This window comes from Bombus flavifrons, chromosome 4 (genome assembly GCF_040668555.2).
Source record: "Bombus flavifrons isolate JBK064 chromosome 4, iyBomFlav1_principal, whole genome shotgun sequence".
NCBI lineage: Eukaryota > Metazoa > Arthropoda > Insecta > Hymenoptera > Apidae > Bombus > Bombus flavifrons.
The window spans coordinates 9,924,823-9,942,860 of NC_138445.1; the positions used below are offsets into that span (position 1 = coordinate 9,924,823).

Below are 18,038 nucleotides of genomic sequence, written 5' to 3' on the forward strand. Positions count from 1 at the left end.
CCTTCCAGCAATAGAGCTCCGTAGCTAATTTTCCCCTCCGGTATCGTGTCATTGTGTTCGGAACGAACTGGTCGGGGTCTACCGGGAAAATCATAGAGACTCGATGTCCAGCGTCCGGTAAGGATGCTGGGAATATTGTACAGCCATATGTTACCAAAACGTGGTCAGCTGTTTATGACGTCGATTCGAAACGTCCCTAGTCCGTTGGGGGGCATCGATTGTCCATTTATCAATCGCCGGTTATCGGCTCTCGATCCTTCTCTCGGTCCGGTGACCAAGGGAAATGAAACGATTCAGGGAATGGTGAAAGGGGAGCGGCTCTCCTGTTTCTGAGGGATGGGTATCTGTCGCGATCGAGACCGATAAAGCCGGATCTCTCTGTGTCTGTGACCGATGGTTCCTTTCTTTCTTGTCGAGCCGGCCAGTGACTCTCCCCGAACGAACTTCGGCATTCTATTGGGGTTGCAAGAAATTTTAGGGACTAATGGAATCAATTTTTAGTGTAGTTTGAGCTTTTATTCACTTGGACTCTTTCAAGATGGGAAGGATTTTTCTTCTAATAATGAAGTCAATGATTTAATGGAATGGAATATAGACAGATCGTAGCGAATTTGAGATCTGAGAAAAGTAAGTTAAAGTGTGATAAATACTCAGGTGTCTAATTTAATGTACATCATTGATAACACACCAGGAGAACGTATTAAAAACCACTTCTATGTGTTATATCCGCTTCGATCGAATCCTTACATTCTAAGCGAGTCGAGAAAGAACGGGACCTCTCTCAAGTGGAAATCAATCACGTGGCCGTGGTGGCGTGAAAAAAGCGTTCACAGTGCAAAGATCGCGACGCCGCAACGAATAACGTGCTTAGATGTATTTTCAATAGCTCATTTGAAAATTACACGCCATTCTCACGTCAACCGGGCTACTTGGACGTGTGCTCCAAGACGTTGCGTGACCTCACCTGGCCCCGACGTCGCTTACACCAGTTTGCATCAGTCCACATCAGTTTACCTGACTCACAGCTACGAGCAGACTGCCAGCGTCGATCAGAGCGTCCTTCTCTCTCTCTTTCTCTCTTTTCTTTTTCCCTTTCTTCTCTCCCTAAAGCCTGCAACACCGTGAATCAGCGTTCTTTTTTACACGAGCACCTTTTTCCTCGCGAGCTTTAATCCTACGTCTGTCGCTAGCAAGCCCGAATACACAACCGAGACGAACCTTGAGGGGTCGACAAATTGATGACCACGAACGTCAAGGTGGCCGTACGTGGCTCGTAAATCGCCGCGAACAAACAACCGGATAAATATTCCTCGGAAGCCAAGCTGGATCGATTGATTCTTTTGGTAGACGTGTTTCGTCGGGAATGAACGACAGACGCTCGTCGATGCCGACGAAAAATATTCCTTCGAGTGGGGTGGATGGCTGTACGGGGTTGTTTTATCGATGACACGACAGCGGGGCTGACAAACGTCAACGACGTGGCGAATCCGTTGCTGACGAGAGACGTGGCTGTGTTTGAAGGAAGAGAAAGAGTGGGACGGGCGGCGGACACGTCGATAATTCTGCCGGGGGATCGATAATTCGATGTACAGCAAATAGTAATCCCCCAATTTCAGGAGAAGATTTCAACAAAATTGTTTCATCTAAATTCAAATGATCGGGCTTCACCATTTTCTATTAATCACTGTCAGTGTCACTTAAATATATCGATAAATTTGTAGAGAATAGATGCAACGAGAGTAAGGAAGAAACCTTGTATCGTTGCGTATAGACTGTGAGTGTTTATGAGAATTTACATTTCCATAAATCCACCTAAGAAATTGTGATTTAACCTTGGGAAATTTTCAATATTTTTCTTCTACATATTTCTGTTTAGAACACTATGTGTTACGTCGCCTAAAACATCGGCGCTGCAGCTCTCGCGATTGGGCAGCCGATGGCCTGCGTAACGTCATTTCGACCCTCAATAAACCTAAGGACCAACCATAACTTTTCTCTTTCATTGTGTACACATATGTCTTCATTCAATCCGTTGTCCTGAAAGATTTCTTAAGGCTAAAAATATTTTCGACGCACATCTGGTTTTTAGAGAGGTCCTTGGGTTTATTAGGCGCAATTAAAAACACGGAGAAAGCGGGTACGCATCCATTAGGAAAAACCGAATAACTATCTAATAGAACAGGCTGGGTTTTCCCATGCACAAGGTCACTCACGAATCACGTTGGTAGGAGGCTTCCTACTCATCACTTCTCCTATGACTCTAGTAGGGTCAAGTCGAAGACTTCTCCTGCTACATCAGGAGGGTCAAGTCAACTTATTTCGTCAACACCGCTAGATTAAGTCAACTTACTTCTTCTACATACTACAACGTCGAAGTCTAGCATCTAAATCTCACGTCTATTAGGTATCCTCGAGTGCTACGTCCACTAACATACGAAATTCGACTGTAAGAGCCTTGCTCTACTATTCATATCTATATCATCTTCGTGCGACAAGTTGTTATCGACGATTTATATCTACTCAACAGTGTAGTTTAAGTGTTGGAAATATATATTTTTATAATTCTGTGAATCACAGTGTTATATAAACTTAATCACCCTTATTATCCTAACGGAAATCAGGGGATCGATCAACTCGTGGTGTCGATTAGTATAATCGTAACGGGAATTTACGACTCTCGTTGACGTCTCTCCTCGCGATTGCGTCTCCCCGCGATTGGTCGAAATTACACTATGAGTAAAAAATGTTAATTAGAGAAGACAAAGAGGTGCTTATTTGGAGTTATGCAAATAAGTGGGAACACAGTTGAATAAATCAGTTGTTTACAGCCGTATGTCAACACCTAATTAAGGGAAAGCGGACTCTAAATAGTCCGGCGATGAATTATTACAAAGCCCACGTAGCACTATTTTCAGTCTTCGATCCACTAAAATAACTCGCAGTCTGACTACAGCTGGTTGTACTCGATCACGCAAGTTCATCGGGACGAACATGAATTTATGGTCTCCTTATACGTGTTCCTTGTACCTAGCATCCAAGTTTGATGAAGATCCCATTAGCGTTCAGAGTACTAGGTTCAAAAAGCAGAACTTAAAAATTGAGAAAAAAGACGAGGAAAATCCCATTAGTCTGTCGTGATCTCACGTTATTGCTTGAAGTAGATCTCGTAGTGAGTTTTGAAGATCGAAAGTAAGTAGGGAATTTCGTTAGTTGATTAGAAGATGGCTATTTTGTCGACGGATAGACCGAGACTATACCTCGTGGAACGAGGTAAAACGATACCTGGATCGTGTCATTTCTTCTAGCCACAGTGGCGAATCTGAATCGATTTCGCATTAGCGTTGAAACGGTTTTATATGCAGGGGCTTTGAATGCAAGAAGATTCTGCCTTAGTAATTAATTAAAAGACGGACGCGTGTTCGTGACGAAGCGTATCTCGCAAGAAGACAAAGGGAAATCTAGAAATGTAACAATTCTTTCATAGATTTGAAAGAGAAGCCATTTCTGTGTAGAAACGAAGTGATTCCTAGGCGGTTGCGAGACCGCGACATATCGTTTCTCTCGTCGTTGGCAATCTAGATCGGTTTGATAAAAATCCGGTGGCTTTCCTCCGTGGCAACGCGCCGGAAAAATGGTTTCTTGAAACCAGTTAATCCTGTTGAAACACGGCATGTATGAAAAAGGGTTGGAATCTCGATAAAGGGCGACGAAATCGTTTTCAACTGGTCGATCGATCATCCCCGACTCTCAGCAGGGTACTATGTACCTGCTGGGTCGGTGCATAATATATGCGACTAATTGCCAGTCGTTTCATTGGCTGTAATTTCACTTTGGATTCCACGCGCCGTCTTGTTTCTTAATGGCCCGTCAGCTGACGCTGCCACCCACGCGTACGATCCCACGAGTTATACGTTCCCTTTAATCGAACCCATCTCGATGCAAATACGGAATCAAGAAGGAGCACTCCGTGACGCGTTTCTTCTCCTCTCTCGGTCTGCTTCGCGTGTCTTGCTAATTAGACGCATACCTGCCTTCGTGTAATCGTATCGTCGAGCACAGAGATATCGTAGTCGTCGTTCGTTTGTTAGATATTTGCTTGTGTAAAGCAGTTTCGTTTTTAAATCGGTAAATGAGCGACGACCAAAGGAACGTTTCGATCCGTCAGACGTTAATTCCAATGCAAATCGTTCCGATTACACCTCGACTGGTAAATAACGTGGAAAGGTGTTACAATGCAGTAACCCTGACCAACGAATGGGCGAGTTTCTTCCTGTGCAATTGCTTCCACGTGACTTACACACGGAACATAACAGGAGAGGAATAAATAAGAAAGGAATGGAATGGTAACTGGAAAGAGGAAAGTAGGTGTGGCGATGGGCGAGAGGGAGAGAAACACCCGCAACGATCGCGCTTAGGGCGGGTCCAAAGGAATGGACCGAGCTCGTTGCTTGCTGGTAACCTGTCAGCGATCGAACAAACGAGATCTGCTTTTCCTTGCAGAAAAACCAGCTTGTTTGTCACGTCGCCTGATATCGTAATATCGGTAACAATACTCAAGTGCGTTTGCGTAGCACGGTCGTGTCGCGCCATTGTTCGTAAAGGTCACGCGCCAAAGCGACCATTTAAATACAATTGCGAGTCTTCGCGAACTTGCTAATTGCGATTCCTCGAAGAGCTTGTTATACGAATGTTAAAATGTAAAACGATGTAGAAATATAACACTGTATGTATCGTGTCATTGCGCCACGTCCTCAATCGCACGTAGTATATTACCTGCACTTTCTTCCCTTAAATTGATTCGATAGCTTTCATATCACTTAATCAACAGCACCCAATCGCATAATCGATTACACATCGAGGGAAAATAAAATCAATATCAGGCCAGGGTGGTCGTAAAGGAATCCGTAAAAATGAATTCCTTCGAAGGTTTCGCAGCGGCAGTTATTCGCGTCCCTCTTCTTTATGGCCCATAAAAGGCTCCGTTTGATTTACGCTGTAGACTACGTGGAACGACTATATCTCTGGAATCGTTTGAGTGCAACGAGTCGCGTTCCTCGGACGGGAAACAGCCGGTGAGATCGAGCTGGCAATTAGCCGGTAGCCAACGGGATCGTAGGACCAAAGGGGTGTTGCAGGTGGGTCGCGTGGGTGGCAGACAAAGGGCGTGATAATCCGCGTAAGGCAAATCCGCGCGTTAGGAACAATGGTGCTGTCCCCGTGCCCGTGCGAAGTACATTAAATCGCACTTAACTTTCCTTGCCCGCTTATCGCTCGTTATTACTCTTTCGCCGCGCGTTTTATTGTCCCGCCGCGGTAGTTCTAATTGGCTTATTCCGCTCTGCGGTGCCTGTACGGGGGAACAGGAAACGAAATATACCGCTGAGAATACCAGTTAAATCGCCGCCCAGTCGTCGCAGCCTGAGAAACTTGTTATGTATTTGATTTTGTCACGTACGGTTCGTATTAAGGTATCAGGCTTGAAGATATACAGTGGCACATGAAAGTAATCGAACACTTCTCGTAGAGTATTTTTAAGTACATGTTGTGTGTGTTACGCGAAACTTGTTGAAATTTCATTAGCACTGTAACGAGACACGACCATGATTGTGGTAGTAAAATTGGAAATCAATATGGAAATGTATAGACAAGTTACAAGCCGTTTATTGCAAATATATACATACTCTGAATAATTGCCTCAAATTGGTGGTCCTATTAACAATCGTGACTTGTTAATATAACGGATAATTGCCTGTTTAAATAACTTTGCGACTTTCGTGAAGTATATGTTTGCAATAAATTTCTATTTCGAGAATATTAATATCGATCGTAATTTTTTCATAAAGTATCAAAGCGGGTTAAAAATATCATCAAACTGGATCGATTGGTATAATACAGATTTAAATTATCTTATTTATATATTCAGATTCGATTGATCAATCGAAAGGATATTAAAGTAACAAGTAATAAGTAAGTTAAAGTATATTCAAAGATAAAGGAAAGGAACGCAGTTTAGCGAGTTGCAAGTTAGACGATGATTGGATTCTCTCGAATGCCAGACGCGTTCGTTCGAGAAATATTTCACACGGTACAAATTCAGAAAGACAAGTTAATCATCATGTAATAGTAGTAGGCAAAACTTTGCTCGGTATTAAAGAAATAGCAAAGGAGCCGACCGCTTTTCCGTTGTTCACGGTCTGCTGCAGCGTTTTCTTACGGCTATCGCGAGAAATCACGTTGACTGACGGCCGGCGTGGTTGTAAATCAACGTCAACTCTGGGTTTCGACGGTGACACGCCAGGATCCTCCCTTTCGTCGGGTTGCCAAGTTGCAATATTCATCGGATACACGCGATGTTACTCAAGAATGGATTCGACGTGTACCTACGGTACTTTACCGCATAATTCAGCCAAGTTTCTACACTTTGGTTTTCGTTGTCAGAATCAAACATCACCTGTGGCATTTGACAAATCGAAACCCCGCCCCATTCCGTGACACTCTAATGTGACTGTGTCTATAAACGCAAACATTCGACCATGAAAATGATCTTCGGAAGCTAAAACGATCTACTTTACATTTCATCAATTTCTCGATTTAAAAATACACCTCAAGAATATAATTTTTAATCATCGAAAGATAGAAAGCTTACTTAATGGATGATAATATAATTTATCTCTATAAGTTTCTGTTGTTTATTTTATTATTTTCTAGATGTTCAGAGTGAATGAAAGGAAGAAATTGTTTCAATGAAAGGAGATATGTTCTGAGCGACTGAATACACAGCTTTTCCCACGTACAAAGGCCCAACTATATATCCCAAAACACGACATTGCGAGTGATATAATCTGTAATTGCCCTGGCAAACCATTCGACGCCAGAATGATTTACGGACAGCCATCGGTGCCAGCAAGGCACACAAAGATAAAGGGTAATTATTTGCCATGGCAAACGTCGCGGACTAATAGGCGAGATAGTTATAATTGGGGTGAATTCTTCTGGCTAGTCGTTATCGCAGTTTATGGACAAGCTAACAGACGACTCCTCTGGATCAACTAGAAACGATGGAGTTCTCTATCGTTTTCTGACTTTTTCGTCCTCTTCTTTCGTTCCTTCTCTCGTATGGCAGAGGTCAAAGAACGTCGTGCAAACGAGTGCACTATATACACTGAGAAGTCGATTCTCGAGGTATGATGCGTGCATATTAGAGGGAACGTGTTCCGCACGATGTCGTAAACGTTCTGAAGTTTATTTATGCATTAGAATCGAGCGAGCGACGCAGGCACGCGGTCATTAGACAAATGTTAAACGATTTCGCTGATTAATGCCGCACACTGTCAGTCACATTGGGTGGTGCCAAGGAATCTTAATTGGATTTCCACATTTCGCGCTTTTTTTCTTACATCGGCGTTCGATTGAACGTGATCCGATGTTTTACGAGGTTGACTCGCATTCATGGAATACGGTGGTTTCCGGCGTTTTTCTATCGTACAGACATAATTCCACTCGAGATACTATATTTCTTGCCTAATTTTTTTATTTAAAAAAAGTAGCGCTGCGGAGAATTTTCGTCCTTGATGGCTTTTAAGAGTTAAGAAACCATTGAAGCAAAGAGAGATAAAACTAGCAATTTCCAATACGCTACTTGCCTCTATAACAGACACGTAGCACATACAAACATGTGTCTGCCAAGCGAGGAACACTGCGTTACGTGTAAAACATGATGCCTTTATGTTAGGATGACATAACTGTCTTTTGCTCCCGTGGTAGTTGGTTAGTCGCCAGAGTTCGCTATTGTTTATGACTGTTTTCTGGCTCTCAAGGGGATCAGGGATAATTCGATTTTCTCTCGTTCTTAGATGGAAACGTTCCCACGACACCTCGACACGCACGTTACGCGATGTCTCGTACCTCGATCCGCGGAATTCACCGTGTCACGAAAGTTTCCTCGCACGAGCAAGAAATCGCAGAGCACCGCGAGCAGGTGCATTCCACTGTGCTATCCAGACCGTCATTGCATCCCTGTTTCTTCGTGAACGTTCAATTTTCCCACGTTCTGTTCGGTTAATTTCCCGGTATTTAATGTCTCTCTTCGTTTTCTCGAAAGTATGGTTCAGAGATAATAAGCGTTATACGGTAAGAGTTGTAAGATTATTGGTGCCAGAAGTTTCGAAATTGAAACCAGAACTTGTACATTTGAAGGTAATTGGAAACAGAGACTGTAGGAAACGCATGCTACGATAGAACTGCATTACTATGAATCTATATAACTGAACTTTACTGACTCTTCTCACGAGCTATCAGCTTTTGGTTATATAATGAAAGTTTATATTGTCATAAATGGATTCGATCCGCGAGACATCATTTAATCTCTTGCCTTATAATAGTCACACTCGTTACATTCTACAAATAAGAATTATATTCGACAAGTTATACCTTCTTGTATCTTAACGATTTTCATATTACTCATAGCAATTTAAGAGCAGATAGTTAAGTTTGATAAGTGCAGCAATAAAATAAATCATAGGACAAGGCATTATTTCATGCCAATAAATAGAGCTACTTTAGCTTCGATGAAACTTTCGTATTCCCGAGAGACTATAAAATTTAGAAATGTTACAACCTGTTTACTGTAACCAAATATGTGTAGTCCCGGAAGTTTGGCGCCGCGGTAGTTCTACCTGGTCAGCGGTGAAGTAGATTAAGGCGTTAATCTTCTGTAACGTCAGACAACCCATTATACATGATAAGACTTCGAAATTTTTCGAAGTACTTCTTATCTGATGTATTTGACTGGCGTGGCCTGGCTGTTGATCTATCGCACTTGTCGACCATATAACATCTCCTATCGAACTTATACTTCAGTGTTCCTCGCACATTTATGCTTTTACCGAATCTTTACGTCTCTATCAAATCTACGACCACTGAGTCGCTCCATTACGATCCATAGAAATATTCCTGTAGTGTTATGGTAAATGCGTCGACTATTGCTGAAAAATTCTTTAAAGTATTATACCATCGAGTAGTTTCTACAACCTCTGACGCAAACTTTTCAACGTTTCTATCTATTTCTTGGGTATTGGACATTAGTCACATTACCTGTGTAACGAAATTGAGAAATTTACAAGAAGCGAAAAACTGTTATGATGTATCGTTTGAACGAGGAAAACGATACTTTTGCGCGTGTTTTTAATTCATCGGCCAAGTGGTTGAATTGTAGAGGGACTTGTGGTTGGAGCTAGCGTGTGACAAACTCATGTGCTGCATCTGAACGCATTACCTAATTCAATCCACGCGTCTCGTTCGTCATAGCATTCCAGTTGGTGCGGATCGCAACAGTGTTACTCCTAACAGGCGAGAAGCGTCGAATTGCTCGTAATGCGTGGCCATACCGACATAGCCATAGGGTCATTGCACTGTGAAACGTTTCCAATTCGCGCGTATCAGCGGGTATGTTCGCCTGGTGCACGGATAAAAGCGGCGCGGACGTCGCTTCAAAGGTAAAAGCTTTTCGATTAGGCCAGCCTCTGAAAGTCCAGGCGCAAGAAACGCACTGCTGACTCGTATTTACATCTAGATAGGCTAGGTTTGAACCGTTAGGCTCGCAAACCAGCTTCTTCGTTACTGGCTTTTCATTATCGAATCGGCTAATGAGATCCGATGTAACGCGCTTCTTGCACAATTTCTAAATAACTAAATGGCCAGAGATATCAGTTTGAATTGCACCGCAATTTCTGGATATAATACTCGTACGACTCTCTATACCTGGAGAATTTTTTCATGATTTCACTTACGATTGGAAACCGGAATATCGATACAAATTGCTTCTTGGTTAACTCATGCTTCAGCTGAACGTACAGATATAATATCGCGGATACGGATACTTCAGTTATGTTACAGGATTTATTATTAAGTATAATGTAAAAAATAATTCGAAAGCTACTGTTGGTACGGGATTATCAGATTACTGTGTTTTTTTATGAGCCACTGACTTTTAAGTGCTAAAAGAGTACATGGCTACTAAGGTTTCAGATGCACGTTACTCAACGAATCTGAAAGATATTTACGTAATTTCGAATTAATTACAAATTTCAAAAATCCGACAATTGAAACGTTACAATTACAAATTCATATATAAACGTAATCGATCGGAGCAATACTATTGCAAGTAACTCGAGCTCAGTGATGTTTCCTCGTCGACGATAATTAACACGCGATCAGTTGTCATCGAAAGGAACTCGTGTTTCTCTTCGCCTGTCACCGATTTCCGATTAATTTGACCGCGCTGCGAGACAAATGAATACCACACTCCGACGCTACCGTTGATGCATATCATACACCTGAAGGGAGTTACTGAATTATATCGCGTAATTGATTCCAACGCGTTCAATTTCACGTATTGCAGCACGCTGGACGCGAAACCGGTCTTAATTGACACGCAGCTTTCGCATGCGACTAATTGAAAATACTAACGCGTCCGGACTCCGAACAGCGCGTTGTTTCCTCTCCGGGCCTCGTGGACCTGTTATCGATTCGTCGTCGGTGGATGATAGAGAGCGCGAAACACGGTTAGGTGTCTTTCGCTTGATCTACGTTTCGCCGCGGACATCCACGATGATTGATGAGCTCAACTGGTGTTCCATAGTTTATCGCTCTATTCTGTACGCGTGGTGTAGCTTGAAAATGCGATAGACTGGAATGACACGCTGGGAATAGCTGAATTTCCCCCCAAGTACCGTTTAACGGGCTTCCCTGAAGAAGATTTTCGATTTTTGGCTTCTGGTTGATGTTGGCTACTTTCCAGTGTACTGGGCAGCTTTATCGTGTTCTGACAGAGGAGCGATTACTTGGCTTCGCCTAAATTCCCCTGTTAAGTCCATTCCTGTGCCGTTGCCTCCAACGGGTTCATCGCTAACGCTAGTCGTTGCACTGCTTTTCCTTATTCTCCGAATAAAATTCACCATCGACACTTGCTGCATACGTACATGTACGCGCCTTTCAAGAACCGATCGACTTCACTCACAATTTCATTACCCAGGTACATGATTCACGTCCAACCTACTAAAAACAGAAGACACTTCCATAAGTAGATTTGTCACAAAAAGATGACAAATTCTTCGGACTTCTCGACGAATCGCGAACATGTTGGCGAAAGGGCAACCCACTGAATAACTGATTAGACTCGTAGGAAGGTTGAAATCAAAATGTGCATCTACAAGTCAGATTCGTACATTAATCGCGAGCCTTTGCTCTATCAATTTTCGAATATCATTCCGTCGACCATACTTATATATATATTTGATACGTCACAGGGTTTTCGAAACAAGCAAAAGAAACGTAGTAGATACTCGCGAAACTTCATTTCCTCTCATCCTAATCCGTTCCGACACGAAGGATCAGCAAGAAAGGCTGTCACTAACGCACAGTTCATCCGATCATGGTTTCGCAGCTCCTCTACAAACCATCGCGTATCCCATGTCTCACAAGCAATCCTCTCAGTGTCGCGAGGTGTTAGCAATGGCCTCTTAGGATCCATTCATCCGCGGCCTTGGTATGTTCGCGGTGAATACCATTAAGGCAAGCATTCACAGCGATTCTCCATCTCTGTTCGATCTGTTCCATTCACCTTGCAGCTCGTTCTCTCGTAGTAGGTGAGAGAACGTCGGCTACGACTCGAGAAGGTGTGCGTCGGTACGTCTTCATAGACCGGTCGGCCGGACGATGGCACGCTTTGATTAGACGATCGTCTCTTCGGCTTCCGTAAATGCGCCCTCGTGAACAATCGCCGCCTATAAACGCGCTGCAGGTATTCCAGATAACAGACAAGCCCGCGGAATGCAGGCCCGCCGAACTCGTACATAGTCGGCTTGTTCTATCTTCATGGCTGACCGGTTCGTAGCCTCCGTAAGTAGCTTATTCTGTCTGTTTAAGCGACTTAAGGCTTGCGTTGCGTCGTGAGACTTCTTACGCGAGAAATGCGCGACTCGTCAACCATCGTTAGAAATAACGAAGGAAAAAGGCATTAACCTGCTAAACAGCACGTTCTTCGATTAGAGACGCTACATAGCTAGGGTCGTATTAAACGAGAGTTTTGCCGTGCGTTAGCAGCGTTTCTAATGCAAATACGTGACAGCTGGAATTTCGAACGATTGTTTGTTGCGAATAGACGTGAGATATGTGGAAGAACCGGGTGTTCGAGATTAGGGTGTGAAAGGCAAGTGCGCGAACATGCAGGTTTTTGGTAGACGCGAGTGAACGCGCTTGGAATGTTGCTCGAAGTGAGTGAAATAAATGGTAAGATACAGAAGGATATACCGTTATTAGCATATATCGCGTGTCTGAGATAATACTCGAATTGAATTTTCGTATGCCGTATCGTACTTTATATGCTGCAATTGAATAGTTTCGCTTCAATAAAAAAAAAATTAGAGATCAACTTTTGGTAACATGAACACGGTTAACATGTTTTCGTCGGGCATTCGTCGAGCGACGAAAAAGTTCAAGCGCAAACACGGCGCGACTAACGGGATTCGGGTCACGGTTACAGCCGCTCGCCGCCGCGTAATTCACAAGTTGGGAGAAAGAACGAGATCATCGTAGACGAAACAAAAGCGCTGAGGAAACGTTGAAAGTTAGCTTCGAGCCGTCGGTGACGCGTCGGACAAATTGCCCCTGGTGGTCGTCTTCGCTCTGTAACTTGACTCGTTTCCTTGAGAAAGCAAAACTTAGCATCGTGAGCCTTCTGCAAGCTCTCCAGTCACGATCTTTTCTTTCGGGCTGGTCAAGGCTGGAATTTGCTTTACGCGACATCGGTGCAAAGTATAGAAAACAATCGAGTGCCTGCAAATATTTGACGTCGTCAGGGAATGTGTGTTTGTCGAAGAAAGGCGATACGGGGAGATTTTTCTCCCGTAAAGCATCATGTCCTGTAATTCGATATTCTTCACCCACGTTCTCGTTTAGGATGTACGTAATTCTCGGAGGACTCGCACGAATAGATCTTCTTAGAGAAGTTAGTTAGGTCGCCTTTAGGCTCTACAGAAGGTCCTAAGCCAGACGTCTTGAATGCTCTTCTGTGAGTTTAGATTCTAGACCACCTAGCAAGAAGCTTCGTGTCTGCTCTTTGAGCGTAACATATACCAAGAATATAGCCAGCCTCTTATTACGCAAGGAGCGGCAGGAATCACGCAGGAGCTAGAGATAGAGGTTCGTTTCATGTAGGACCAATTTCCAATTAATCACGCGGACACGCGATTTCATCGATAACTCTTGGGGAGAAGTCGAGGCGGCCGGCAGAATAATTACGCGCAATTACTCTGTCGTTCGATTTTGCAACGTCCACCGGTGGACGTTATTACCGTTTAACAAGTATGAGTATCGATTAATGTTGCACCGGGAAAGTCGTTGCTATGCTCGAACAGTTTCGCCGTGTGTTAAGCCACTAAGGGTCCCGAAGGGATAATGACGAGCCACCGCAAAGTAATTTCACGGCAGAAAGATTTAGAGGCACGCATTAGCTGTGCCTATCGCGAGGCGATACACGGAAAATAATAGCGTCATCTTCGAAGATTGACGCCTCGGTTTTCTCTTTCCTTTTTCGTTCTTTCCGCATGAAAACGGTATGGACAGTTCTTATTTTTCGACGAAGCTTAACAGCGGGTATTTCCACCGCCCCTGTTCCAAGCTGAAATCGTCTGTAGTGTATACAGCCTGCTTATTGAAATTTCTCTGAGAATACGGCTTTTGACGTGTACTTATTCGCATCCTATCGTTTCCAGCGTCTGAGCATTTCGAGGTGACGTCAAACTCAGTCTGGGAGCATGAGCACCTGTTAGACGCTTTCTTCGCTGCCTTTCCGATTCTTTTCTCCCCTTCTCGAACGTTTCCTTTGCATGGCTTAATCTGTAGAAAGTTCTGTGCAAACAACCGATGAACATCTAACCGATGAATCGAATTGATACGTGGATATGGTTGACGAAAAAATTGAAAAATAAAAAGGGAAATCAGCCTGCAGTTCTGTTGTCTGAAATGTTTATGGTTGGATCAATCGGAAGAGGGTGCTCGAGGCCCATTGAGACGTAACGTTCTTAAAATTCAAGCATCAGATTCGTGGAAAAGAGAGAAAAAAGCAGCCGCTCGTTAATATTGATGAGTTTTGGCTTTATTAAAGCGGCCAATTATTCATTCGGAATGGTACGCGTTAATCGCTTGCCCGAAACACAGGTACAGAGAGCTCTGGCCAGCGTCTCGATCGAAGAAATCTTCGTTCTGATTATGCAGAAAGTATTTTTAAACGTTTGCGTAATATACGTGTATATTTGGAAGCCTCGTGACATCGAGTACCTCAATTCGAGGTCCGATAAAATTATTGACGAACAAAGTTTCATACTTCGTTTTACTTTTTCCACGTATGTGCCTATATCTTGTTCTTGATAACTTGAGGAGTTTCTTGGAGAAAGGAAATAAAATGTTAAAAAATTTGATAAGAGAAAGATGATCAAGAAAAATGTACACAATATAAAAATTGTGTAAAATATCTAAAGTATAGAGAGTCGTTTTAATATTTAGTAGATTTTAGATCTACGAATCTATCGTTTTTTCAATTATGTTCGCAAAGATATGAATTTGCATAAACACCCGGTCTTATCATAATTACACGAGATGAGATCTAAAGCGGATGAATGTCTCGTCTGTCATTACAACTAAGTAAAGACAAAAAATACGGAAAAATACGAAAAATAAACGAGATCGTTGATGACTTTAGGATAAACTGGGAAATCTTATGTTGGAATGACGATAAGAAACTATGGTAATGTATCTAAACACAGATCGTAATTAGTTAGTGGACAGTGTCGGTGGAAAAAATTTCTCGCAACGACGCAGAAACGATTTTTCCGCGGTACTTTGTATTTGAAGTATGTAATTTCACATTAATGAATTTAATTGGCCGACTAGATAACTGAAAACCGGCTCAATATTGTGATTAACCGTGTAACCTGTTATTATACATTTTTCTTTTTTTTTTAAATAGCACGTACGCTCTGACGACTCCCTCGCTTCGGAATAAATCATTAAAAACTATTACGAGGTCGGAAATGTTTTCCACTTATCGATTCCGCGGATTTCGGAACACCGGATACTTGAACGCTGGCGACAACTTGTCGATTCATAAACTTGAAGGCAATTTACTCCAAGATATCTAGACATTTTTCCACGCTATATATGGAATTTCCAAGTGTCTCAATTACCACCGTATAATCCCAAATTAGATCCAAATAATCACTGATATCTCAACCTCGTTCTTCAAAGCAATAGTTACATAATTGTTAAGAAAAAAAAGTCTCCAACAGTCTGGAGAATATTTCTCTTACAGGTACAGTCACTCAGAAAAGCATTCGAACACCTGTGCAACGTTTAAGAAGGTTCCCTATATTGCACACTAATCTTTCTACAAAATATATGTTCGTATCAAATAACTTGTAACTTACACGTACATTTACAGATCGTCTTCAAATTTTACTAATATAATCATAGCAGTCGTATTTTATTACACCATTAACCAAAATATTTCATGTCACATGTAGAATATATAAATAAAAGGTTTCTGTGGAACTTATAGCCGTCTATTTCTCAGCTGTATCACGAACAGACGCTAAACGTCGTCTTTCCGACATGGGGCCCCATATTCCCGGTTATACGTGTCCTCGTGGCGCCCGCGCCCGTGAGAAATCGTAACCGCAGACCGCTGCATTAACTAAAGTGCACCTCCGAAGACGGCGGAGACGGCGTCGATGTATCGCATCAACCCGATGCACAGCTTTTTCCTGGTCAACTGGCAGCCTTCTCCTTTTTTTTTTGTTCTTAAGCGATGCCGACGGCGACACCATCGATTGGCCTGGTCTTGGCTCTCTCAGAGAATGCGATCGAGCTATTAATCCACCTTGCGGCTTGGTTCAAGGATGAGGCGGTTGCAACAGGCCGCAGAGAGCACGCAGCCCGGGTGCTGGCGATTGTGCAACGTCGATTGCATTCGTTTGGTGCAGACGCACTTTTCTTTTCGGCTCGTCGAAAGAACCAACGAGGCTCTGGTTGTGTAATCTGCTGTTTCGTTGGCAGAGCCTTTGCTCCTGTCGTTCGAAGAAAGGGAAAGAAACGGGACAAGCGCGACTAAAATAAATCAGCTATGTGGCTGCCTCTATGAACGTCGATCCCTAGGTCCTGGCTTTTTCTCCTTGATGTATGTGGCGTCTGATGTATTGCACCATTAATAATAGTGGATAGAGGCAATGGAGGTCTCTGTCGATGTTACCAAAGAGAGAATGGAATTTGCCAATGTACTGGCGTGTTGTGCCAGGTTTACACTGACCAGAGTAATTCAACGTTATTAGAACATTAAAATAATATGTCTATTGAGCTTCCAGGCGATACGCCAGCTCTGTCATTCCGAAGTTTACGTTTATTGCTGGTGTTTCAGATGTTAGAGATGATAAAACATTACCATGAGTTTGCTACGTATTGCTCTCTCTCTCTCTCTCTCTCTCTCTCTCTGTTTGCAAAACTGCCGACAGTGCAGTGTGAACTCAATATTAGGATATTGGTCGAACTGGATGAGTTCACAGAGCAACGTGTCAGCAAACGAAGCGGTAACTTCGAAAAAAAGCAGCGATTCCCAATTAATGATCGAATTATTAAATTATTCCGCGTCGTTTCTGCGAGCTTATGCGTTGCACCGAGGGTGCAACCCTTTCTTTTTCAGCGTGCTCGGTGCTTGGTGAACGCGAAAAATACTACGGACCTTTATGATACATACAGGTGTAGCAATTAAACGAGGCGAATTGACAGGCTGGAAAAATGTTAATAAAAATGATTGTTCCGTGGCATGTTAATTAACGGAACGAAGGCGAGGCGAAGCAAGGGAGAGAAACGGGACTTGCCAGGGAGTAATATAATCTTATGGCAGCCACGTGCTGCGCGTTATCACGAATGTATACCAAGCATATTAATCGAGCGAAAGTAAAAAACCAGCCACGATAATACGCGTCAGTGTGCCGGTAGGGGGCAACAAAAATTTTTTTAATTTATGGCATTATTAAAACAGGTGCTTTCTCCTCGTTCGTGAAATTTATGTAAGACCTCCGAATTACGATTTTTTGAGATAAAGTCCCTGATAACGATGGAAAGTGTATAAAGCGTGGGATTTAAATGGGGTATATTAATCTTTTCTATGACTAATTGTCTTATTTCCTTGACTTTCCGAGACATTTGTACAGTAAAATTTTTCTTCGCCGTATTCACCTATGATTCCGAAGTTGTCGCTTTTACCGTTTCATCGGCCTCTTACAATTTTTCCTTACATTTCTAGTCTTTTAAACATTTTTCCATACATTTTAATATTCAAATCTAATTGCACTTTGAAAGTGAATAACGAGTGAAAAATTGACGTCCTTTTCAAAGTATATTCTCCGCAAAGGCAGAAGATGTCGGAGGAAACGCAACGCCCGCGATATTCGCGCATTACAAGTTAAAACGCAGGAACTCGAATGCGTGGGTTGATAAAGCAGCCGCCAAGCAGTCTAGCATTCTACCCGGTTGCCTCTCGGTCCTCGTCTTGCCGAGGATCGTTCTCTCCTTTCACCCTTCGACTCGTCTGCCTTGGCTCGGCCGTCTGTCAACTTTGTCTTTCACTGTTTCTCCCCCGGTGAGGTTCACCCTTCGCTCTGGAACGTGCACGCACGCGAGTAAACAGCCACGTCGACTGCCACCCTTTTCTCCTCGTTAATTACGTGTCGCTAATTGTGCGTTATCCACTGCATCGAACCGCGACCTTTTCAGTTCTCGCCTGTCTCTTACCTTGCTGTCTTCCCCTCTCTCTCTCTCTCTCTCTCTCTTTACGTTCTCCGGTGATTACGATCTCGAATGTTGCTTCGGCGCGAAGTAATTGAGGAGAGCGACGGTAGATGACTTCTTTAGAAAGTAAGTCCTCCTCCGTACACGTGACTAATGTTGTTATTAATCGAGTTACGTAAAGGGAAATCGGAGGACGT

The 18,038-nt window shown here is 43.0% G+C and overlaps 1 protein-coding gene across 3 annotated transcripts in view; it reads left to right on the forward strand.

Annotated features, from left to right (window-relative positions):
• Positions 1-18,038, forward strand: part of Sulf1 (Extracellular sulfatase Sulf1) — a 78,579-nt gene that overhangs the window by 16,793 nt on the left and 43,748 nt on the right. The gene's annotated exons all lie outside the window — the stretch shown is intronic.